Source organism: Stegodyphus dumicola, chromosome 9 (genome assembly GCF_044657685.1).
Source record: "Stegodyphus dumicola isolate Sdum_Otavi_A_Nest chromosome 9, ASM4465768v1".
Classification (NCBI taxonomy): Eukaryota; Metazoa; Arthropoda; class Arachnida; order Araneae; family Eresidae; genus Stegodyphus; species Stegodyphus dumicola.
The window spans coordinates 106,999,674-107,025,184 of NC_140776.1; the positions used below are offsets into that span (position 1 = coordinate 106,999,674).

General features: G+C 33.3%; 1 protein-coding gene across 6 annotated transcripts in view; it reads left to right on the plus strand.

Annotated features, from left to right (window-relative positions):
* Positions 1–25,511, plus strand: part of LOC118185894 (procathepsin L-like) — a 178,259-nt gene that overhangs the window by 28,247 nt on the left and 124,501 nt on the right. The window lies entirely within an intron of this gene.

Below are 25,511 nucleotides of genomic sequence, written 5' to 3' on the forward strand. Positions count from 1 at the left end.
ACTGCATATATTAAAAGAGAAATTACAGTAAAGCACAGTTAACACGCCTTTCAATGTTCCGTTCAGAAAAGAAATACATAAATAAGAGAGATGTATAACCGACATTTTGACTTAGGATGACTTGCATACACTGCTTTAAACAGTTTTATCATTATGCCCATTGCTTTACACAATTTTATCCTACATTTGGTTTCTTAAAATGTTATTCATATTTTAATCAAATATTTTATTTTTGAAATCGCAAGAAACAAATATCATAAGATTAAAAAGTTTTAAATTAAAAAAAAGTAGAAATACTAAATTTTACGCAAAAATTTATTTTTTCTTCTCTTTTTCTTCATTCTGCTTCATTCTTGCTCTTTTTCTTTAGACATTCTGCAATTATATTAAAAAGCATCCAACTTTTCGAAACATCTTGGTATTTCTGACAATCATTTTAAATAAAGTTAGCACCTTCCATTTCATAAAGGCCCACAAACGGCTGATCGGTAAAGTCGCTGAACACTGGTAGTTCACTCCAGGGTTCGAATCCCAGTAAACGGGCTGGTTGCATTGGCGTTTTCGGGGATTTTCTCATGTGTAACATGTATGCCAGCTGGTTTCCCTTAGAAATTTCTTCACGAAAGCATCCTTTCTTTTAGGCAGATAGCCCTGCTTTGCATAACTTAATAATCCAATTCAATCCATTTCATCAGAGCCTTTATCAGTCTTTAGAAGCTAAGCATTTTGAAGGTATGAGATAAAAGGAAAGACTGGTTTCATCAGGAGGTTTTGGTTTATTTAATTATGAAAAAGCATACTAGGGCTATCTGCCTAAGGAAAGGGATGCCTTTGTGGATGACTTTCTAAGGGAAACTGGCTCGTATACACGTTACACATGGGGAAAATCATGAAAATGCCCATGCAGCCAACGGGCTGGCTGCATGGGCGTTTTCATGGGGATTCAAACCTCGGACCAAACTACCAGTGTTCAGCGACTTTACCGCTTGGCCGCTGTTTCATCAGGAGTGAAAAAAACGTCTTTAGGTGAAATCCACATATATCACTGGATAAACTCCTGAATCTTCAAATAATTCAATTGAGAAATCGGGGGATTCTCCTTTTATGATACGATATTATGTTCTATAACGTAATTTAAATTTATACAACCGTATAGTCTAAAACCAGTCACTCTTCACTTTAATCTGCAATGATATCGTTTTTGTCTTTTCTGTTAACACAAGCTCAATTGATGGTATTTGCTGGTGTACACGTCCAAGTGTTGTCTCTTTGAACACCTAAATTCTTTGAAGTATCCTGAAAGTATCTTCAAAAGCGTCCAACGTTTTGAAACATCTTGGTATGTCTGACAGCCAAATTTCCCTGCAAATTTTTGCTTACTTTTCTCCCTAATTTTCTTCTTTCCTTCTACAGTTATTTTCAGTGCTCACACAAAATTAAGATTTTTCGATTTCTAGACTTCCATAAATTTTGCATTCTTGTCAATTTGTTTAAAATATCAATTAAAGTTTAATTTACATGGTGGTTATAATTAAAGTTCCACTTTGAAATGATCATAAAAGGAAAACTACCGGACCAAATGTTATCACACTTGGGAATCATGTAAAGGAGGTTATGGGAATTTATTTTTGGTGGAAAAAAAAAAAAGTTTAAAAACTCACCACCGGGGGAAAAATGGTGCTGTATGCAATATTGTTAAATGAAATAAGATATGAAAACATCGGTTTAAAATGTGTTTAAGTGTTTCCGAAATGTGTTGCAAAGCACGTTCAATGTAACGTCCAGTATTTTCTGAAAGCAAGTTAAATCCTGTTACTGCATTCTCAACAGCAGCTCTTAGCATATCAGGAGGAATATTACGAACATGTCGGTGTATCACATTTTTCATTTCTGCCAAATTGTTTAGATTATCACGATAAACAGTGCTTTTGAAATAACCTTATAGCTAACAGTCACAGAGGTTTGAGGTCTGGTGGGAAGAGGGGAAGTGTTGGCCTATAAGATGTTCATTCGTGAAATGTTTTCTAAGTAACTGTGCGGCCCACCAGTGGCCGAGCGGTAAAGTCGCTGAACACTGGTAGTTCGGTTCGTGGTTCGAATCCCGCGAACGGGCTGGCTGCATGGGCGTTTTCGTGGTTTTCCCCATGTGTAACGTGTATATGAGCCAGTTTCCCTTAGAAAATCCTCCACGAAGGCATCCCTCCCTTAAGGCAGATAGCCCTCGAGGCTTTGCCATAATCCCACACAAACACAAACTAAGTAACTGTGCGGTGGGGCCCAGCCCTGCATGAAAATCGTAGTATCTAAAATGCCACGGTACTTCAGTTCATGTATCACGAAACATTTTAACATTGACTCTAAGCGAGCTGCAATCACGGTAGTCCAGCTGTCGACTGCTATTCAGAGAAAAATGGTTCAGTTATGAAGCTAGCTGTCATTCCACACCGTGTGGAATGACTGCTACGCTATCGAATGCAGTGGGAGAGTGCAATGGAATTAGGTAGATAACATGAGGGATTTCTTTGGCCCAAATCGATTAAAAGTGTTTTGAATCAGTATCTTCATGTTTTAGGGCCGAATTCAGGCTTCAAAAATTACAAATTAGCGATCTGTAAGGAAACGATTTCCAGATTGTACGCACTTGTGCGAGTGATTTGCGATCTCACATTTTCTAATCACTAATTTGTGGTTTTCATGGACGAATTTCTCCCTTACACGGATGGCGCATTCAACTTTTATCAAATTTAACGCCTTTAAATGGTAATTTACTTACTTCAAAGTTTCTTAAGGGTATACAACATATTGAACCCATGTAACAAAAGGTTAAGTGAGATTCTGACCCATATTTCGTTTAACAATATTGCATACAGTGCCATTCCCCCCCCCTGGTGGTGAGGTTTCAAACATTCTTTTTCGCGGAAAATAAATTCCCATGACCTCCTTTACACGGTTATCAAGTTTGATAACATTTGATCCAGTAGTTTTCCTTTTATCATTGTTTCAAAGTGGAACTTTAATTATAATCACCCTGTATATTATTAAATTTTAATTTGAAGCTATGCGTTATATGTATACGATGCGTAAGATTTTCGCTTTTATGAAAAAAATAAGGAATCGAAGCAAATATAGTTAGGGTAATGGACCAAAACTGAAAAAATTTCCTCTCCCTCTGAAAATAAAATATTGAAACTTCGACCTTGAATTTATTGGATTATTTATATATTCAATTTGACTTATCTTCTAAGTCTTAGGTCCGACAACAATTCCGTCAAAAATTCCGAATTACTGAAGTAAAAGGTTTAGTATATATTCACTGTATGTTAATAATGTAATCAGTGTGTAATAAAAATAGGTTATAGAATTTACGCTGATCCAACTTTTTGTCTGAATGCACAACATGAAATGTAAGAGAAGGCTTGTAGAGATATGTTTTAGACATGCCTCTAAAAGTAGATGTCATACTCCTTTTGTGTCTTCAATGTAAAAAAACTTTCATTTGAGAGGCAACTTTAGTTTCTGGGAAAGGAAAAAAGTCACAAGGAGACAAATTTGAAGAACATGCAGGACAATTGAGTACACATACTTATTTTCGGAATACAAGCGGTTCTCTGATTGGTTATTGAACAATGAAACGATGCATTGTCATGCAATACAAAACATTTGGAATATGTTTTCTGACTGAATAACGTAAAATTAAAAGTAATCTGCTTAATTCATAGCCATTTACAAGTCAACTACTCGAGCAATTGCAGAATCGTTTTGATTCTGAGCTTGTAAGGCAAACCTAATATCACTGGATTTAAACACTTCTTTAATCTTCTGAGAAAATTCCTTCTTTAGCTCATATTCCAAGAATATTAAGTGAATACAATTATTTCAAAACAAATTGAATATTCATTTGCACTACGGCTTCGTAGTTTACTAACAAGTTAACAAAACTTAAATTCTGCTTTTTGCGTCTAAGAATACAACAATATTTTAAATATTTACAAATAAAATATTAAATTGGAGCCTCACCAGTTGCCTAGCATTTGAAGATTATTAAATACTAATTGTTTGTTGCGAAGTCTAACCCAGGCTGCATGGTTGGTTTTCGTAGTTTTCTAGGTTCTCATTACAAAGGTTCTCTATGAAAGTATCTTAACCAAATAGCTCCCATGTTCTTTCTATGTTCAAATAACCAACTAACCTAGTTTAAGCGCGATTTCCGAATGAAGTTACTTAGAAAACCCGAATACTCATTAAAAATCATGTAGCTTGCCAATTGGGACATCAAAGATGCGGTGCTAATAATTGAATTGCTGTTACGGTACACTGTTTCTAAACTTAGATGGGCATTCCTTAATTAAATATAATTGATTTGTAACTTCTACTAGAGCTGATGGTAAGAACTAAAGTGCAAATAAATAATATCGTGTGAAATCTTGATTTATATAAAATTAGAAATATTTGCATTCAGACAGAAAGTGTTTTGAAATATTTGCAATTACTTTATAAGAAGGATTTATTAATAACCGTAATAATTACTTATTATATTACTGATGATTAGAATTCAGTTCTTGACAATTACATTCTAAAATAGAATTTTAAGGATATAATGAAAATACGCTACGCATAAAAATACATTTTAGGATAAAAAATGAGTTGATTTTTTTATGTTTAAAAACTTCTTAAATTCATTTAATAAACATCGTACCCTTGTTAATTGAATCCAGAATTTGGGTATTGTTTATATAATTATTCTTACTTGTGCACAGAACCTGCTGACTTGTCCAGCCATTAAGTAGCCGCAGATCATTTCTACATAACCATTGAACTTCCATTTATTCGGTCTCTAGAGGGTGTATGTTTATATTATAGTTTAACTTTTATAAAAATAATTATTCTAAATCTTATGTTTCTATAAAAATATACTGTGCTTTAAAAATATGGATGATTGTATCATCTGCTCTTTCAGTCACTTTATAAGCAACAGCTTGTTTAGAAATAAATTATGCAGTTAATGTCATAAAATATTTTCGTAAAATTCAAATAAACATCAAACGAAAGTTCTCAGTTTTAGACAATTCGATTTAAACGAAATTAAAGTAGCAGACGATAAAACGTTGAAGATAAAAATTTACTTTTACAAATATTTTTTTTTAAAAGAAGGAAGAGAGAAATTTAAAAAAAAATAGTTAAAAATTTGAATAATATCATCCATAAATAAAAAAAAATAGCTTTTCATATAGTATTAATAAATATTTATTACGCGTCATTGAGGGAAAAAATTTCATATAATTAATTCTCCATAAAATTTTACTTGAAATTTAAGGTAAAAAATAGCTGTGGCAATTCACTGTAACAAAAATCCATAAACCACATTTGGCGTTATTATCGCTCAAAAAAATATGCCAAATTTCAAAACATGAAAATATGTAAATTTGTGTATATCTTAGAAAATTCTGAATAAAAAAAGTCTAATTTTTTGCGGGTATGCTTAGAAATACATCCAATTTAAGATGATGGTAAACATTTTATAGGTTATAATTCAAATTTTTTTCGAAAAATTCATAAAAATTATTTAAAATAGAAATTTAAAAAATAGAACACAAAAAATAGGTAAATTTTATTTGGAATGAACCTAAATTTCAAAATGTGAAAGGAACAATCAAAAAAGTTTAATAAAAAAGAGATATTAATAAATATTTGCCAAATTCAATTAACATTGAGGAGCTAAAATTTTGAAAGCTAAAATTTTAAAAACTACTCGTACGATTTTTAGAAAACTTGGCATTCTGGCATAATTTGAGACATAGAATCGAAATATGGAAAAAATTGGTATGTTATTTCAGAAAAAGTCTGATTTTGTGTCAAAATATCTATGTTAGAATATTGCTATATATAAATCTAATATATATCCTAAGTCACGCTTTCAAGACATGAAGAACGCAATTTGAATTTTGTGAATCGCCCCAGTAGAACGGGAGATATAGCACTGTCCCATTTTTTTTTTTTTTTTTTTTTGTGCAGTGTACATCGAACTGGAATATATTGAAACCAGAATTTCTCAGTTGAAGATCCTTGCAGAAACTGAATGACTTAGTAAAAACTTTCGCACCTGAAAAACAAGTGTAAGAAAGTGCATGCAAGTTTGCCTGTGAAAGAAGAGAGAGAGAGAAGAGGAAAGACAGGGGACTGTCACATTGGCAAACAACTGTGACTGCACATTATTATTTGTTGAAATCATGCATATGTGTATATTGTATGGATGCATAGCTGTGGCATTGCCAGGCACTATGGTTCTGTGCATTCCCCATTCCATTGCCCAGACGAAGCATTGCACAAAAAATTGCAATTCTTAAGCATTGATTTGGTACAGCGGGTGTATTTGTATTTTTGGCTTTCATGCAATATTTCTAATAGGAAAAGTTAGTTATGTGCTTTAGTAAACTACATTGATATGATAATTCATACTTAGTTTTTATCCCTAACATTCAAGATTATGAATCGCTGGTTGAAATATAGAACTTTTAAACCAAAAGAAAGCAGCAATTATAATAACATTGAACAAACAGAAAATAATAAAATTAGTGAGGGTGAACCACCTTCAATTGCTGTTAAGAAGTGAAGGAAAAGTCACAAATACAAGAAGAATATTTCTGATTTTGATTCTCATGGACTGGAGATGAAAAAGAACCTATTCTACCTTGTGCTATTTGTTCAGAAAGTCTAACAAATGAAAGCATAAAACTATGAAGTTTAAAATGCCGTTTTAGACAAACCAGATTGAGTACAAAGATACAGCAATTGATTTTTTTTTTTTTTTTTTTTTTGGAAAACAAGGATTTAAATAAGTCTCGAAAAGTAATGTGGGGTTTGACAGAAAATGGCAAAAAATCTAGAAGCTTCGTATCACATATCGCTTTTAATTACTATATTCAATGTAGCAGAGATGATTGGCAAAACTTCAATTAAGCTTGCAGCCCAGATAATGACAGAAGTAAATATAGGAGATATGGCCGACTTTTAACTTTTGACAATGTTCCTCTCTTAAATAGTATAGTTTAGTATTTGAGTCATTGCTATGCCTAATAATGTAAAACAGATGTATGTTGCTCAAAGTCATTATTATATGTTACAAGTTGATGAGTCCATGGATATAGCGAATTTTGTTTGATTTGTTGAATTATATTGATCTATTGATATTTCAATGCAATCAGTAAATTTAATCTTCGAGGCCTTTAAGTTATTTATTAAGAGTTCTTTTTAGAGCTTGCATTTACTTTTGCTCAGCATGTGTATAAACATAAAAGGACTTTCTCCCAAAGAGCTTTTTTGTTGATATGATGTTTTGTTATGGACTGAAGAATTTTTTTTAGTGAACGATTTTTATTAGTTTTAGCAAACAAATTTTATTTTAGTGAAAGAATTTATTTTTTATTTTTTAATTTAGTATTAAATTAATGATGTGCAAATAAATTGTTATATTCTGTTTTTAATGTATTTCGTGTATTGGGTCATCTGGAAAATTCTGTGATCTTTCAAATCAAAGTGAGTTTTCTTCTAATTATTTTCCTGTTGCTGGTAAGGAATGACCTTCAATTAAATCAAATTTTTTAAATAGAGTCTTCTTTTGTTCACATTGCATAATTCTAGAATATGTTGTGCCAAAATTTTTGTTTCATTTCAGTCCTAAGAATGGAGAATCCAAAAGTTAATTTTCATCATAATATGTTCTTAAAAGGTAAAAATGCTAGTCAGACTGCGCATAAAACATGTCCTGTGCATCAACATGCTATCTGTTATGACACAGTTCGAAGATAGTTTGAGAAGCTCAGATATTTTGGCTTGAAAGATGCCCACTGTACACGACCATCCCCTGTAAGCAAGAATTTATTATAAAAAAGCCTGCTGCCGAAACTCCATGTTATGCAGTTCATGAACTGTCATACAGATTACAGTGGCTCACATTTGTTTTCAGACACTTGTGTTCTTCAGTTTTATTTGCAAATATTAGTATTTAACTTGAAAAATTAAGTTGTTATGTTAATTTTTAACAAGTTAATTTTTAAGCACATAATTTATTTCACATATCTGGTTTAAAATCTGCTTGTTTTGAAAAAGATAATAAAAAATATTTTTGGAAAAAAAAAATCTACCAAAAAAGTTCAGAAAATGAACTTTTATAAGTATTCAGACACTTTAAACAAACAATTTATGCTTAATAAAAACACAAAATAACAGGACATTCATTATTTTATTGGATACCTTTTTAACTCTACTTTTCATGTGCCTTGGCATGGATCCAACTAATTTTTTGTGCAAAAATGTTCCATTTCTGTGCAAAAATTGCTTTTAGTGGAACTTTCGAAGGAGTATCATATTTTTCTTATTCTCTTTTTCAATTAGTTCCTTTCATGTTAAATAGGATTTAAGTGCAGAATATATTGAGGAGTTCTAGAAATTTCAGGATTTTTTTAATAATAACTGCAAGCCAATGTTTAAGGCAACAAGTTTAGAATCATTATCCTGCTAGAACTTGAATGCACTTTTCTTTCCAAATTTTCTTGATGGTTTCAGGTTGTCAATAAGAATATTTACATTTTTCTACTAATCAATATTATTTTAAAAAACACTGAATTTCTTATTCCAAAGGCAGTAAAACATGCTCTAACTAATTACTTTTGTGTGTAACATTAGGAAATAAGTGTTTCATATTTAGTTCTTCATTTGGATTTTGCTATGTATTAATTTGACTGTCAGGTCTAAATATAAATTCCGATTTTTCTGCAAATATGACATTATTCCAATATCATAAAAATTTTGCTTATTGCACTGGGGAACATCAATTTCATTGGCTTGTTTTCACCAACTTTTGGCCTTTGAATCCAAAAGTAATTTCAGGTTTTGTTTATAACATGAACTTTTTAAAAGCTACAGGACACACTCTCTTTGTCTCAAAAGTCATACAAAATATGCATATAAAGGAAAATAAAAGGGGAATCTTAATGAATATACTGTTCACAAAGAATATGGATACTGCAAAGTAAATTTTGTTCGTATAATTAATAAAGTTTTTTTTGCCAAATGATAAAAATTTTTTGCTTGTGTCTTTTTCTGGAGTGTTTAATCTGTAACAATAAATGTTTTAGTACCATTCTCACTTGATGTTCCAACATTAGTCATTATTATGTACACTGTACAAAAAAAAGGGGGCAGCTCTATATCTCCTGTTTAACTGGGCCGATTGACGAAATTCAAATTGCGTTTTTCATGTCTTGAAATCGCAACTTAGGGTATGTGTTGGATTTATATATATCATTGTTCTGTTACAGGTATTTTGATACAAAACTGGACTTTTTCTGAAATGGCATGTCAATTTTTTCCATATTTCGATTCTATGATTCAAATTGTGCCAAACTGCCAAGTTTTGTAAAAATAGCACAAGTGGTTTTTAAAAAAATAAGCTATCAAAATTTTAGCTCCTCCATGTTAATTGAATATTGTATTGTTACAAAATGTACAGGCGCGGTAAGATGGCTTCCTCACAAAGCAGTTTTAGGGTTGCTATAAAATGGCAAGGGAAGGCAGGGTTGCCACATTTGGTGAGAAATCGCCCATTTGGCGACAAAATTGGCGATATGCCATGGACGGATGGAGAACCTTCTGGAACAAATTCTTACCGGTTTAGCCCAGAATGTTCTCGAACACAAGCCTGAAACCATATAAACCCTGGTGGTCCGCAGTAAGTCAGAATGTGTATGTTGCCTTGCCTAGCGAGCTGATAGAGTGTGCCTCATGGAGAGTGCGAGTCAGAATGTCTCATCTGGTTAGTCCGTGAGGAGATGATTGAGTTGACAGCCAGCCAGCGAGTGCCAAGTGGGTCGTCGAGTGCATCGAAAGAGTCTCTTAGTGTATCATGGTTAGTGCATCATCGAAAGAGTGTCGTTTCCTGGAATGTTGAGCTCCAGGAAAGACTGAACCAAAGAGTCAGGAGACGTGCTCTGTGTGTCATTGAGTGCATCACAAGTTGTAGCGTGGAGAGTCTCAAGAATACGTGGAGTTCTGAGGATGACCGAGCACAGTCGGGAGCTGTACTCTGGTGCTTTGCAGTGAAGGTACCTTTATTATATTGGTACCTTTATTGCCTGACAGTGTGAAGGCTGTGTCGCTGATCGTGTCAGTGTGTTTATAGTAGATCTTTAATGACTGTAAAATGTAACTTTGGAGCTGTCCTGATTAATATTGGTTAAATAAAGTGTGTTTCGATACTTCATCAAGTGTTGTCGTTGTTATTCATTCCAAATCTACGAACCCTGAACCCCGTACGAACGTGAAGGAAGAAAATAACACAACAGTATATATTTATTAATCTTTTTTTTTTATTAAATTTATTTGATTCTTCCTTTCACATTTCGAAATTTAGGTTCATTCCAAATATAATTGGACCGTTTTTTATGATTTATTTTTAAATTTGTATTTTAAAATAATTTTTATAAATTTTTTGCAAAAATTTTTTAATTGTAACTTATACATTTTTTACCGTCATCTTAAAGCAGATGTGTTTCTAAGCATACTTGCAAAAAATGAAGATTTTTTATTCAAAATTTCGTAGGATATGTGTGAATATTCATACTCTCACGTTTTGAAATTTGCATATTTGTTATAAGCAATAATAGTGCCAAATGTGGTTTACGCAATTTGTTAAAATTATTTGAAAGTATGAACGATGACTTTTTCCTGCTCGTCTACAATGGCTCGTCTACAATGGGGGGAAAGGTTGCTATGGTCACTATATATTAACAAGTTCGCCAAGAACACTTGGCGAAAACTTAAAAAAAAAAATGGGCCAAGATGAATTTTTAAATTTCTCTATAAATTTTGGGCCAAATTTTACAAAATTTAATATTGGGCATAATTTGAATCTGAGAATCGAAATATGGGAAAACATTGGCATGTCATTTCAGAAAAAGTCCAATTCTGTGTCAAAATACATATGTTAGAACCATGCTGTATAGAAATCTAATATATATCCTGAGTCGCACTTTCGAGGCATAGAAAATTCAACTTAAATATCATTAATCGGCCCAGTAAAATGGGAGATATAGAATTGTCTTTATTTATTTTTATTTATTTATTTTTTGCACAGTGTACATTCTATCTACTTTGGAACCATGCCTCATGAACATTAAATTTTCTTGCAGTCGCTTAACCTGCTCATCAGTGACTACACCAGGATTTTTTTAGAAGTTATATGATTGCTACATATGTAAAAAATGTAGTTTGACACTGATGTTTCAACCAAACTTTTCGAACCCATCCAAAAGTTGCTGGACAATTTTACTGTAGTTGTGTGCTCATGTATTTCCAAGAGTCTTTGACAATGTTTTTGAATGTCAACCAAGCATTCTTTTGAAGTTCTGTCATTGTTCTGATGAAATGTTCATCCTTAAGAAGTTACGGAATCAGCGAACCATCAAAAACACATTGAATTTTATCTTTTCAAATGACAGGCTAGGAAATGCTGAAAGGAGATACATTCACGCATGCGCACAGGCGTTTACGAGAGTGCATAAGACTCTTACAGCTGCGAATATGTTTGTGCGCATGCGCGTTTAATGTGTAACGGAGTTATACGCTAAGCTAAAGTTATCTAATTCAGTTAATGTTGCAGATTGCGTTGTTCCTTAATCTTCGAATTGGATCCGGCTTATTATTTTTTGCAGACTGTTAGAGCAATTTTATAAAAGTAAGCTTGAACTTTCGATTATGTCAAATAGAATTTCCGATATATATTTATTACAAAGCGAAAGTATGTTTTGAAATCTGAAATCTGTTTATCAATTTCACGCTGCTCTGCGGCAGAGGGGGGGGGGCAGAAACGTCATTATTAGATTATGATAGATTAGAAAGATTATGTCAAATAGAATTTCCGATATATATTTACTAATATGTAATTTGTATCTACAAAGCGAAAGTATGTTTTGAAATCCGAAATCTGTTTATCAATTTCAGGCTGCGGATTGATCTGTCAGCACTATCCTTATCTTCAGAGCAGATGTTTTTATTTTATTTGGTTTATAATTCCGTACTAAGTGTAGTATTTCATCTCGATATACTCCGTCTTTGATATGATTTAAATCAAGTTCCTCGTCCTTATAATTTGCTTCCGATAGTGAAGAAAGTGACCCAGAGGTTATTGAAAACGAAAACATTTCGATTGACAAATTAGTCGGTATTCTCAACACAGCAATTATAGGACTTGAACAGCGGAATTTTGTAACTAAACAAGAAATTATGTCTGTTTAATAGAATTAAGGAGAAAGTATTATCACATGAAACGAAGCAACTTACATTGAAGGAAATGTTTAATAAAGTAAACAAATAAATATTAAGCTTTTTCTTTTTGTAAATTTTGATACCCTTTAGATCATAATTGTTCTTTATTTCATAAATTACGGTTTCATATTTTTAATTTTGTAATTTCTGCATGCCATCTTACCAGATTTAAACTGATGATCTATAATCCGGATTCGCCGAAGTCCCGACGAGTCCGGATTAACGACTTTTGACTGTACTTAAAACAGTCTGCTTCAGTTAGCAAAAGGTAACAAATTGCTTCATGAGACCCACTTTTATATGCAGAAGTGGAGATATTATTTCTTTATGTCCACAAGTGGCTGATGTAGAATGTTTGGATCACCAAGTTTCAGGTCAGATCTTGATGGCCAATTTCATTGTGCCCAATGCTTCTCGCAAGCTCTGCTGTCCCACATATGCAAAAAACAGGCATACTTGATATATACTATTTAAGGAGGAAACAGGATAATTTTTAAGTCAACACAGATGATCCATTGGTGCATGTGGTATTGCAACAAATCAATAACTATTTATGTCTTCATATTCTTCTTACAAGCTGAATTGCATATTGGGACTGCACCAAATAAATCTAAGAACCAAATAAAAGAAGAGAACATTCTTCAAACTACGCTTTGAGCTGTCGATGAACAGTCGCCATTGAGATGCATTATAGGCTGAAATTCCTAACACTTACATTAAACCATATACACTGCGCCCCCCCAAAAAAGGACAGTTATGTATCTCCCATTCTACTGGGCCGATTGATGAAATTCAAATTGCGTTTTTCATGTCTCGAAAGCGCGACTTAGGATATGTATTAGATATAGCATTATTCTAATGAAGGTATTTTGACACTTGAAATGACATGCCAAGTTTTTTCCATATTTCGAATCTACGACTCAGATTATTCCTAAATACTAAATTTTGTAAAATTTGGTGCGACATTTACAGAGAAATTCAAAAATTTATCTTGGCACATTTTTTTCCAATTTGCAGCAAGAATAATTCACTTAGTGAATTTTTTTATTTATAGCAACATATTTTCCTTTCCTTTTTTTCATCGGAGAAGAGTGGGAAAAAAATCATTGTTCATACTTTCAAATAATTTTAACAGTGTAAACCACATTTGGCATTATTATCTCTTATAACAAATATGCCAAATTTCAAAATGGGCCAATATGTAAATTCATGGATCGTAGAATTTGAATAAAAAACTCTTTTTGCAAGTGTGCCTAGAAATACATCTACTTTTGTTAGATATATGTGGCAACATACTAGTTGCTGGTCAAACTGAAGTGAAGTAATTGTCATTTGATGTTGGTTTAGAATAAACGATGTGCTATGTGAGCATGTTGTAATGAACTTGATTATAGATCGAGAAATGTTAATATGATTATAACATGGCGTAGTCATGTGGAGTAGTATTACAACTAATTATCAGGCAATCCCTTTGGTTGTTTTTCCTCTCAGCAGGCACAAGATGGAATTTTGTCACCCCCTGCAAGACAGCAGTGTGGCCGAAAACTGGCGGAAATTCAAGCAGCTGTTTCAGATTTATATGAAAGCTTCAGGAAATGCTGCAAAAGATTCAGATGTGAAAGTTGCTTTATTTTTAAATGCCGCTGGTAAGGAAGCAGTTGAAGTGTTCAACACACTCAATCTTTCAACAGGAGATCAGGGCAACTACAAAAAAGGGCTTGAAAGGTTTGAAGCTTTCATGACGCCTAGAACAAATGTTGTGGAGGAGAGATTTTATTCAATAAGAGAAGACAAGAAGAAGGGGAACTTCTTGATTGTTTCGTGACTGACCTGAAAAAACTTGTTGCGAATTTGGTAAGCAGAGTGACTCTGTCTTACGTGATTGCATTGTCCTTGGAGTATCAGATTCCAGTTAACAGGAGAGGATGCTGCGAGAAAATAATCTGAGTTTGGAAAAAGCACTTGAATAGGGAATGCAGCTGAATTGAGCAAAGCTTGTGCTCAAACATTAAGAGAACACAATGTTGACAGCGTAACTAGAAAGTGGAGCAACATCAGGCAGGAGGAGCCAATGCAGTCATAGCAGTGAGGAAGCACAGATGATGGCGTGATGACGCTTCAAATACTGAGACGTCTTTATGTAAAAAATGCAAGAGACATCACGTTAATGGACAGTGTCCGGCATATGGGAAAAAATGCTTTAATTGTGGCAAACTAACTCTTTTTTCGACTAGGCAAAGACTGAAACACGTACAAAACGTTTCTCAGCATGATAACGCAGATGTACATAGTGAATCTAATGATGAATTCTTTGTGAATTCCGTAAATGTTCAAAGAACTAAAAGTGTTTGCTCAACATTATCTACAAAAGTGTGGAGAACTAAAACTATAATTGTTGAAGGAACAACTGTAACTTTTAAGTTGGACGCAAGGTCTGAAGTGAACGTTTTGCCTGTGAAAATTTACGAAACACTGAGTGCTAAGAACTCTAATCTTATTTTAAACAAGTGTAATGTTTTATTAGAAGCATTTGGAAGGGGGGGGGGGTCCAAGGTTAAACCTGATGGGTCCAAAAATATTGCTAATGTGTTGTCAAATAGATTGCAAAGGATAAAAATTAAGCTCTTAAAATATAACTTAAAACTTAAATATTTGCCTGGGAAATATATGTATATTGCAGATTTACTGTCACGTTCCTTTATTTATACACACAAATGAAAACGGGTATGACAGAGATTGTTCATACACTAACAAAACAACTGCAAATGTCTGAGAGTAAGAAAGGGGAATATCAGAAAGCCGCATTAGAAGATGAAGGGTTAGTGTTAGTGAAAGAATATTGGCAAAATGGATGGCCTTTGAGTGTTGATAAAGTTCCTAAAGAAGCAAAATCTTATTTTAAATTTAAAAATGAGTTGAGTGTTGAACAAAATTTAGTTTTTTTTTTTTTTAATAATCGAATTGTAGTACCTGTTGCATTAAGAAAGTGTATGTTAACATTATTGCATGAAGCTCACTGTGGGGTTTAAAAATCAAAAGCTAGGGCTCGACAAGTACTATTTTGGCCAGGAATCAACAGTGACATTGAGAATATGATTTCTAAATGCCTAATTTGTGATAGTTTCAGGCCCCCAAACAGTAAAAGAACCTTTTGTTTCTCATGAAATTCCCAGTTTACCTTATGAAAAGGTTGGTGCTAATATCTGTGAGTATGCGGGGAAAAGTTATCTAGTATAGGCTGTTACTTAACTAAATGGGTAGACATAATTCCTCTAAAAAAAAAAAGTGCAGTGGAAGTTACTAGTAAATTGAAATCGATATTTGCAACACATGGAATACCCAAAACTTTAATTTGTGATAACGTACCATTTAATAGTTGGAAAATGAAGAGTTTCGCAAGGGATTGGGGATTTGAAATAATCACTAGCAGTCCTCGATGTCCTAAATCTAATGGATTTGCAGAAAAGTTGATAGGTTTAGCTAAGAGTTTATTTAGAAAAGCAGGATTAGAGAAATTAAATGAGGCTGTACTGGAATATAGAAATACTCTAATTTCAGGTATAAATTTATCACCAAGTCAAATGCTATTAAGTAGGAATTTAAGAACACGATTACCAATTACACAAACAGAATTGAAACCAACTGTAAAAGATAAATATAGAGAAAAGGTGAGGAGTAAGCAGAAACAGGATAAAATCTGTTATGATAAGCATGCAAGGGAAAGACCTGAATTTATTCCTGGGTAAAAGGTAATGTTGAGATGGGAAAATAAATGAGAGCCTGCTATAGTTTTAAAGCATTCAACTCCTAGATCATATTGGATTAGAACAAAAGATAATAGGGTAATTAGACGGAATAAATTCCATTTAAGAAAAACTAAAAATCAGAAGAATTTAGTGACATTAGACTATTATGATCTATGTAATGAGAATGAGGAAAATATAAGCAGTGATCATCCAAAAATACATAATGATCCTCACCATCAAGATAATAGCAATAATATTAATTGTGATTGTGTATATAAAACAAGAAATGGTCGTAATGTATATCGACCATTCAAATATGATAATTATATAATGCATTGATTCCTATGACTCTCCCAAAAGAGGGGAGATGTTACATATATGTGGCAACCTACTAGTTGCTGGTTGAACTGAAGTGAAGTAATTATCAGTTGATGTTGGTTTGGAATAAACGATGTGCTATGTGAGTGTGTTGTAATGAACTTAATGATAGATCAAGAAATATTAATATGATTATAACAACTTTAAGATGATTTTAAAAATTATTTAAAAATACAAATTTTCAGAATAAATCATAGGCGAATTTTATTTGGAATGAACCTAAATTTTGAAATGTGAAAGGAAGAATAAAATAAGTTTAATAAAGTAATAGATATTAACAGATACGTACCAAATTCAATTAACATTGAGGAGCTAAAATTTTGAGAGCTAATTTTTCAAAAACTACACGTGCGATTTTTACAAAACTTGGCAGTTTGGCATAGTTTGAGCTGTAGAATCGAAGTATGGAGGGGGGGGAATTTGGCATGTCATTTCAGATAATATCTGCTTTTGTGTCAAAATACCTATACAGTCAAAAGTCGTTAATTCGGACACCCATAATCCGGACCTCAAAGCTAAAAACTTTCTGCGCATGGGCCGCGTTGGCACATGCGCACAGGCGTTTTACGCGTGCACGTAAGACCTTGACTACTGCGCATATGCGTGTGCGCAAGTGCAGAATATGTTTTCGCCAGCGCGTTTAATGTATAACGGACGGTGTAAGCTAAAATTATCTAATTATCTATTTCAGTTAATGTTAATGATTGCGTTGTTCCTTAATCTTCGAATTGGATCTGGCTTATTATTTTTTGCAGACTATAAGGGCAATTTTATAAAAGTAAACTTGAACTTTCGATTATGTCAAATAGAATTTCCGATGCTGGAACTTCCAAAGGATCTACAAAACGAAAGTATGTTTCGATGTCCAACAAACAAAAAGTGCAATTGCTGCAAAAAATGGATAACGACATGAAGAATGTGACAGAGAGGTTAGTGAAAACAAAAAAATTTCATTTGACAAGTTAGTCGGTATTCTCGGCACAGCAATTAACGGGACTTGAACAGCGGGACTTTGTAACTGAACAAGAAATTATGTCTGTTTATAGAATTAAAGAGAAAGTATTATCACATAAAATGAAGCAACTTAAACAACGTACATTGAAAGAAATGTTTAATAAAGTAAACAAATAAATATTAAGGTTTTTTTTTTTTTTTTTTTTTTTTTTTTTTTGTAAATTTTGATACCCTTTAGATCATAATTGTTCTTTATTTCATAAATTACGGTTTCATATTTTTAATTTTAGAATTTCTGCATGCCATCTTACGAGATTTAAACTGATGATCTATAATCCGGAAAAATCGATAATCCGGAATCGCCGAAGTCCCGACGAGTCCGGATTAACGACTTTTGACTGTATTAGAACAATGCTATATAATCCTATGTTGCCCTTTCGAGATGGGAAAAACGCTATTTCATTTCATGAATCGGACCAATAGAATGGGAGATAAGAACTGTTCCCTCCCTTTTTTCCCTCAATATACCTTAATCACAATATAAAAATCCAACATCACTTCGAAAGTGTAGCAGGAACACATTTTCTTTTGATTGAAAGTAGGATGACTTAGCCCTTTTTTCAAGAAGTTTTTCTTGTGCGGTCTTGATGTTAACAGCTCTGAAGCTGTTTTGGATAGTCCCAATTCTCATGCCAAATCATTCAACTCATGCTCTCAGTGAAATCGTCTTCAATTTCAAAATCTTTATCGTGGAGGGGGTTCAATTTGATATTCATTAGAATCATATTCCTGTATTTTGAAAAATTGTAATTATTTGTAAAACTGGTATTGGGAGTTGAGCTGAGTGAGGCACTGGGCATATAGCTGATGGTAAATTAGGATACTCAATTTTACATTTGTTTTTCTTGCCATATCCTGATGCTTTTACTATACAAAAATAACAATCACTTGAGTGGTTTTAGGCTCTCGCCAGATTAAAGATATATCAAATGGAAATTTAGAACATGTTCCCTTCGTCTACATCCATGAACTCTTGATATACAGCTTGCACACTTCATGTAAAGATTTTTAAAAAAAAGGTGAATCAGAGGCCGATGATAATTAAGTAGAGGCTTTATTAAAAGATGGAATTTCACGCACATGGCACAGCACGTTTCTACATATCACACCATGACCAAGAACCACTACAACTGTTGCCAGATCAACCTAAGCAAAACTATAAAACAGTTACGGTTAAAATACATGACATTAAAACAAGAACGGGGAGTACGTGTGATTATTCTCAACACCCTCCCTTAATCACATATTATTTTACATTTATCTCTTAAATAACATAATCTTGGTTTAGGCAAGCATTTAGTAAACAAATCAGCTAACTGATTTTCACTAGAAACATATACAAGATTTATATCATACAATTTTACAATATCCCTAATATACTTTAGTTTAATGTCCAAATGTTTTAGTCTAGCACAATTACTTTCATTTAATATTGCTTTAATTACAGACTGATTATCCTCATAAACTGAAACTTTAATATTGTCGACTCCTAAAATTTCTTTAGATACATTATAAAATACAGTTAGGTCTTGAATAGCTTTTGCTAAAGCCAAAATTTCTGCCTCAGTAGAGGACAGAACAATAGATGTTTGCTTTTTAACAGACCAAGTTACAGGACAATCATTAAAGAAAATAATATACACTGAAATAGATTTTCTATCATTTGTATCTGACCCCCAATCAGCATCAACATAAACATTTAACATAACATCAACACTGTTATTACATTTACAAAATAATAATTTCAATTCAGATGTCCCTTTTAAATATTGAAGAATTTGCTTCAGACCAGCCCAAGCATTGTTAGTGGGTTGTTCTTGTATCTGACTCAGACAGTTCACAGAAAACAGAATATCAGGACGAGTTGTCATAGACAGATACAGCAAAGCACCTACAAGTTCACGATAAGGGCCATGAAATCTTTCACCATTCACAAAATTTGATGAAGTTGACTTAAGCACTAGAGGAGTATCAGATGGCTTACAATCTAACATTCTAAATCTATTGAACAATTTTTCAACATAAGATTTTTGACCTAAAGTAAGTTTGTTCTGTGAATATTCAAAACTTATTCCAAGAAATTCATTTGCAACTTCAGCCTTGGACATCTCAAATTCATTTCTAAGTAATTCAATCACAATTTTTACCTCTGAATCGTTAGAACCAGCAATTAGCAAGTCATCCACATACAGCACAATAAATATTTCACTCTGTTTAGTTCTTCTTACAAAAGTACATGCTTCACAGTTAAGTTGTTGGAAGTTTAACAGAATTATAAAATCAGTAAATCTCTTGAACCACTGCCTCGGTGCTTGCTTAAGTCCATAAAGACTCTTAAGAAGCTTGCACACACGACCACTGTTGTCACTGTAGCCCATTGGTTGTTCCATGTAGATTGTTTCTTGGAGATGACCATTCAGAAATGCAGTCTTTACATCTAATGCATAGATTTCAAGATTCTTTTGAACAATGATAGCCAGCACAAGTCGAAGTGATGATGTACTAATTACAGGAGCATAGGTCTCAAAGTAATCAATACCTGGCTTCTGTTCAAAGCCACGAGCAACCAATCTAGCTTTGTAAACATTGTTTCGTTTGATGCACAACACCCATTTACAGGATATTGGCTTTTCATCCTTTGGCAAGTTGACTAACTCCCACACTTTATTTTTATTAAGAGAAGCTATTTCCTCATCCATGGCTTTCCTCCATAGGACTTGCTCTTCTGTTGGCAATGATGTTATATCCCCATATGTTACTGTATCAACAGTTGCCACATTAGCTTCATACACAAAGTAATCATTCAACTTTACAGGTAATTTTATATTTCTTCTTTGCCTAGTAATTTCTTCATGACTTTCTTCAAGATTTCTGGATTCTACATCACTTGAATCATATACTACTTCATCTTTAGCAGAATCTTTACTTTCTATGGAAAAATCATCTTGAACTGAGATACATTTCTTTTTCTCTTCATTAAACAACACATTTCGAGAAACCACAACATGATTTGTGACTGGGTCCAGTAAACGATAACCCATGGTAGAGTATCCAATAAAAATCATCTTTTTTGATTTTGGATCCAATTTTTTTCTTAAGTTATCAGGAACTCTCATGTATGCATCAGATCCAAACACCTTAATAATATTCAAATCAGGCGGCTTCCCATATTTGAGCTTATAAGGTACATTTTCAACAGTCTGATTTGGAATTCTATTCTTAAGATATGCAGCTGTCTGTACAGCATAGCCCCAGAAGGATTTAGAAAGCTTTGCTTCACATATTAGAGCTCGGGCCTTCTCTAAAAGATATCTGTTGGCTCTCTCAGCCACACCATTTAAAGGAGGTGAATATGGAGGAGCAGGATCTATCATAACACCATTTTTCTTGCAATGACGAGCTAGTTCACCAGACACGTATTCCTTGGCATTATCACACCGAATTTTGTAGACATCAGAATTCTGCTTTAGGAACAATTTAAACACTTCATTTATGTCACTTTTGTGCTTTAAGAGATGCACTTCAGTAAATCTAGAAAAATCGTCTATGATTGTAGCAAAATACTTTTCACCTTCCCTAGTGGGTGGATCAATGGGACCACATATGTCAGTGTGTACCATTCTCATCGGCACATGCTCTCTGCTTCTAGGACCTTTGTTCATAGGAGTGTTGGAATGTTTTGCTAATATGCACTCTTCACAAAAGCTTGAAGGTGACTCAGATACTGGCAAACCCATTTCTTTTAATATTTTATCAGATGAGTGCCCCATGCGCCTGTGCCATAATTCTGCACTATGATTTGCAATGTATGTTGAAGCTTTAACAGGTTCAAATTGACTCACATACTGTCCTTTCTCATTGAGTTTAGCAAACTTAAATTTTTCATTCCTCTTTTCAATAACAGCTACATCATTCTTAAAAATTACACTGTAACCTGCTTTTTGAATATTCTTCACAGATATTAATTGACCGTTCAACTCAGGCACATATAACACATCTTTAAGTAATATTTCTCTTCCATTTAATGTTCCAGGTACTGTACCAATACCTTCTACCTTTAAAACATAATTTTTCGAAGCACATGCAACAGTTCCAGAAAAATGTTTAATTTCTTCAAACCACTCACCTTTATTACACATGTGTGTAGATGCTCCAGAATCCAGAATGAAATTTCCAACAGGCTCACCAACCATGAATGTTACTGCAGCCGATTCTCTATAATCTGATTTATGCTTAAATCTGCAATCCTTCCTGTAATGCCCTGGGCGTCCACATCCAAAACAAACTAATTTTTTCTTGCAGAGCCTGGCAATATGACCTTTACTTTTACATTTGTGGCAGATGATATCACGCTTATCAGCGCTAAAAGCTACGTTATTACTTGAGCCAGAAATATGAGAATCGCAAGAATTGCTCTCACCTTGCAATTCTTCAGCATTCAAGAGCCTTTGCATAACAAAGTCCAGCGTGAGCATTTCATTTGGCTGGTTCTCAATCGTCGATTTAATAATGTCGTACTCAGAAGGTAGCGACATCAACAAATAAATAATCACATCCATATCTTTGACTTCAGCACCCGAAAGCCGCAGTTCATTTATGATAGCCAACAGTTCGTTAATATGTGACTGCATACTGCAATCTCGGTGTTTCTTCAGTGTCAATAATTTCTTTCGTACTAATATTTGACTAACTGCACTCACCTTATGGTATTTATACTTTATACTGCTCCAAATTTCACATGCAGAAGATTCACTCGACATGGTCGCCAATATGGCATCATCTAGAAGGGTTAGCAGCAATGCGTAAGCCTTTTTTGCATCTTTGATTTCAGCAACTTTCGTTTCATCCGCTTCAATGTCTAAATATTTATCAAGTTCTTTGGCTGCAAACACAGCTTCTACACGGCGCTTAAACAGAGAAAAGTTTTTACCGTTAAACGGCTCAACACAATACTTTGTGTTCTCATCACGTGCTGCTATTTCAAATTTCACTTAACGCGCGATTCCGTTCCAAACAAATAAGTTCCACAAAACAAATATAAATGCTTCGCCTCTAGCGTGTTCAATACCAGAACCACGCTCTGCTTTAAGATTTAAAAAAAAAAGGTGAATCAGAGGCCAATGATAATTAAGTAGAGGCTTTATTAAAAGATGGAATTTCACGCACATGGCACAGCACGTTTCTACATATCACACCATGACCAAGAACCACTACAACTGTTGCCAGATCAACCTAAGCAAAACTATAAAACAGTTACGGTTAAAATACATGACATTAAAACAAGAACGGGGAGTACGATTATTCCCAACACTTCATGAAGGACCAATGAATTATCTTGGATCACCAATTTTCACTTTCAAATAGACTTACCTGACAAATGTAATGATATTTGTCCTTTGACTGAGAAAATGGTAAAACTGCCACATTTATAACAGAACGAATCAGGGCTATTTAAGAATTTATGACATGAATTAGCAATGGTCGATATAAGGGAAGGTTTTAGTTCATATATAAATAAAAACTAAACACTGCTACCCTTGTATGCAAATAAGAACTCAGGCTCCACATCGGAATGTGCTTCCATGTTAGACTGAAATACAATGTCCCACTAAAGTATCTCAGGCATAACTGAACTAGTCTAGATAAGTCTGCACCTGTGACTGGTCTATGGTGTTATTAACTCGGTAACAGTCGGAGAGTTTATGTTAGCTAGTAGGAGAACAACAGTACTTCCTATGATCTATGCTGCTCAATTCCATGGAGTGTGGTCATATTCACATAAGGTATAGTGAAAAATAATTTGACGTGGTAGATGAAAACTAAGTGAATCCAACTAAGAGTTTTTTTTTTTTTTTTTTTTTTTTTCCTGCTTGCCCACTGTATCTCTAACCTTTAAATGACTTTTCTAAAAGTTTCAGAGTTAACTTTTACCGCAAATAGTTCTTCTAAATCTGTTGAATGCTTTAGAGTACTAATTTTTGGCTGTTTTTTAATTTTTCATGGAATAAATCTGCAATTTCTTGGTGTTAACTTCGAATGTGGTACAGACTTTAATGCATTTTCTATGATTTTACACAATTTCCATTATTTTTTAACATCAGCGATAGTTAAAACACTTTACATGAAGGAGTTTTTTTGATATTTTGGAGACTTTTACTATTGTTAAAATGTTGGAATTTCTAACAGAATTGGTCATTAATTAGTAGCATCTTGCCATGTTCACTTCAGTAAGAGGAATATTAATATATCTTGTCAAATGGGGTAACAATTTCCAAATATGGATGATAGTTCTTGTGATGTATTTTAATAAAAAAATATTTCAACAAGAAACATTGCCCACCAAAACATCTCAGCAAAAATTTGGAGTGTCCGAATTATTAATCACTTTTTAACAAGTTATTATATTGCAAGGAGTATTTAGATGGTATTTATTTTATAACAAGGTGTGCTTAAAATATTGAAAAAAATAACATCATAGAAAAAAAATTAAGTCTGTATTTCTGTATGTAATACAAGATTTATCCAAACGAATTTAGAAAGTACAAGTGTCAAAAACAAATATGAACCACTGTTTATATTTCAAAAAGTACAGTACATAATCATTTTAAGAAGACTGGGTATGTAAGCCATTATAATGTTATGGGTACCCTTACTTCTAACAGAGTAGAATATGTTTGTTTAAGTTCAGCATGTGATTCTGTGTTGAAAAGAAAGAAAGAAGCTTATTTTTTAAATAGCTCTTTTATGGACAAAAGGACGTAGGGTTACAGAAGTACTGTGACATTGCAAGAAAAAGATGGGTTAAGACAAAAGAACCTATTTTAACAACAGCAAAAGTTGGGCTGTATCCCAAAAAAGTTATGCTTTGTGTATAATGAGAATAGAAAGGAATTGTATGCTATGAACTCTTTCCACCAAATCAGCCAATAAATTTGGAAAAATGCTATTTGCAAATACAGCGCAAAGTCCGAAATCCGGACATCCATTATCCGGAATGATCTAAAATCTGACCTCAAAACCACCACCACCGTTTTTTCTCGTAGGCTTTATGCATGCACATTTGATTCCCTCTCCACGCATAATAAAACATCTGGAGAGTCCTGATTATTAATTTCACTTCGACACGAAATAAAATACCTTGTTATTGAAGAAACAATCATATTAGCATAAATATGTATGATCAGTAAGTTGGCTTCGTTGCTGTGTATCTGCTTGACACATATCTCAAACCAAAACATTCTACATAGATACATCGTTGATCCCACGACAACCTGACGAATCATTATTTATTATAGTTTCCTTTCATCAAGGCATGTTTATCAAAATATGACAACTTGTGCCAGCCCTCAATAAGGCTTGAATATGTGTGGGAATTTATTTATTCAGAACTCTGATAAGCCTTAAGCATCTGCAAGAAATAGACATAAGTATAATAAATAACTAAACTAATACAGTTCAGGCTTAATTGTCTCTGCACGCGATAGAAGCAAGATAAAATTTAACGGAACAACTTGTCGTTAGTCACCAAGCTTATGATGCATAGCTAAATTTGTATAGTGAAGGATAGCTAAATTTGATGATGCTAATTTTAAAGGTTTTCGGATGTCGCAAAACAAAGGTGAAATTTTCCAATTAACGGATTTTCTAAAGAAATGTGGAAAAGTGGTAATAAATGAAGATGATATAAAAGAAGTTTTTTATTGTGATGACATTGCTCTTCAATCATCAATTAATTAATGAATGGCGAAATTTGTTGTATGGTTCTAGATCCATAAAATACCTCTACCATTAGTGAAGAAAGTGACAAAGAAGTTACTGAAAACGAGAAAATTTTGATTGACAAGTTAGTCGGAATTCTTGAAACAGCAATTACAAGACTTCAACAATGTAACTAAACAAGAGATTATGTCTGTCTTCAGAATTAAAAAGAAAGTATCATCACAGAAAACGAAGCAACTTAAACAACTTACATTGAAAGAAATGTTTAATAAGGTAAACAAATCAATATTAAGCTTTTTTTTTTTTTGGTAAATTTTGATACTCTTTAGATCA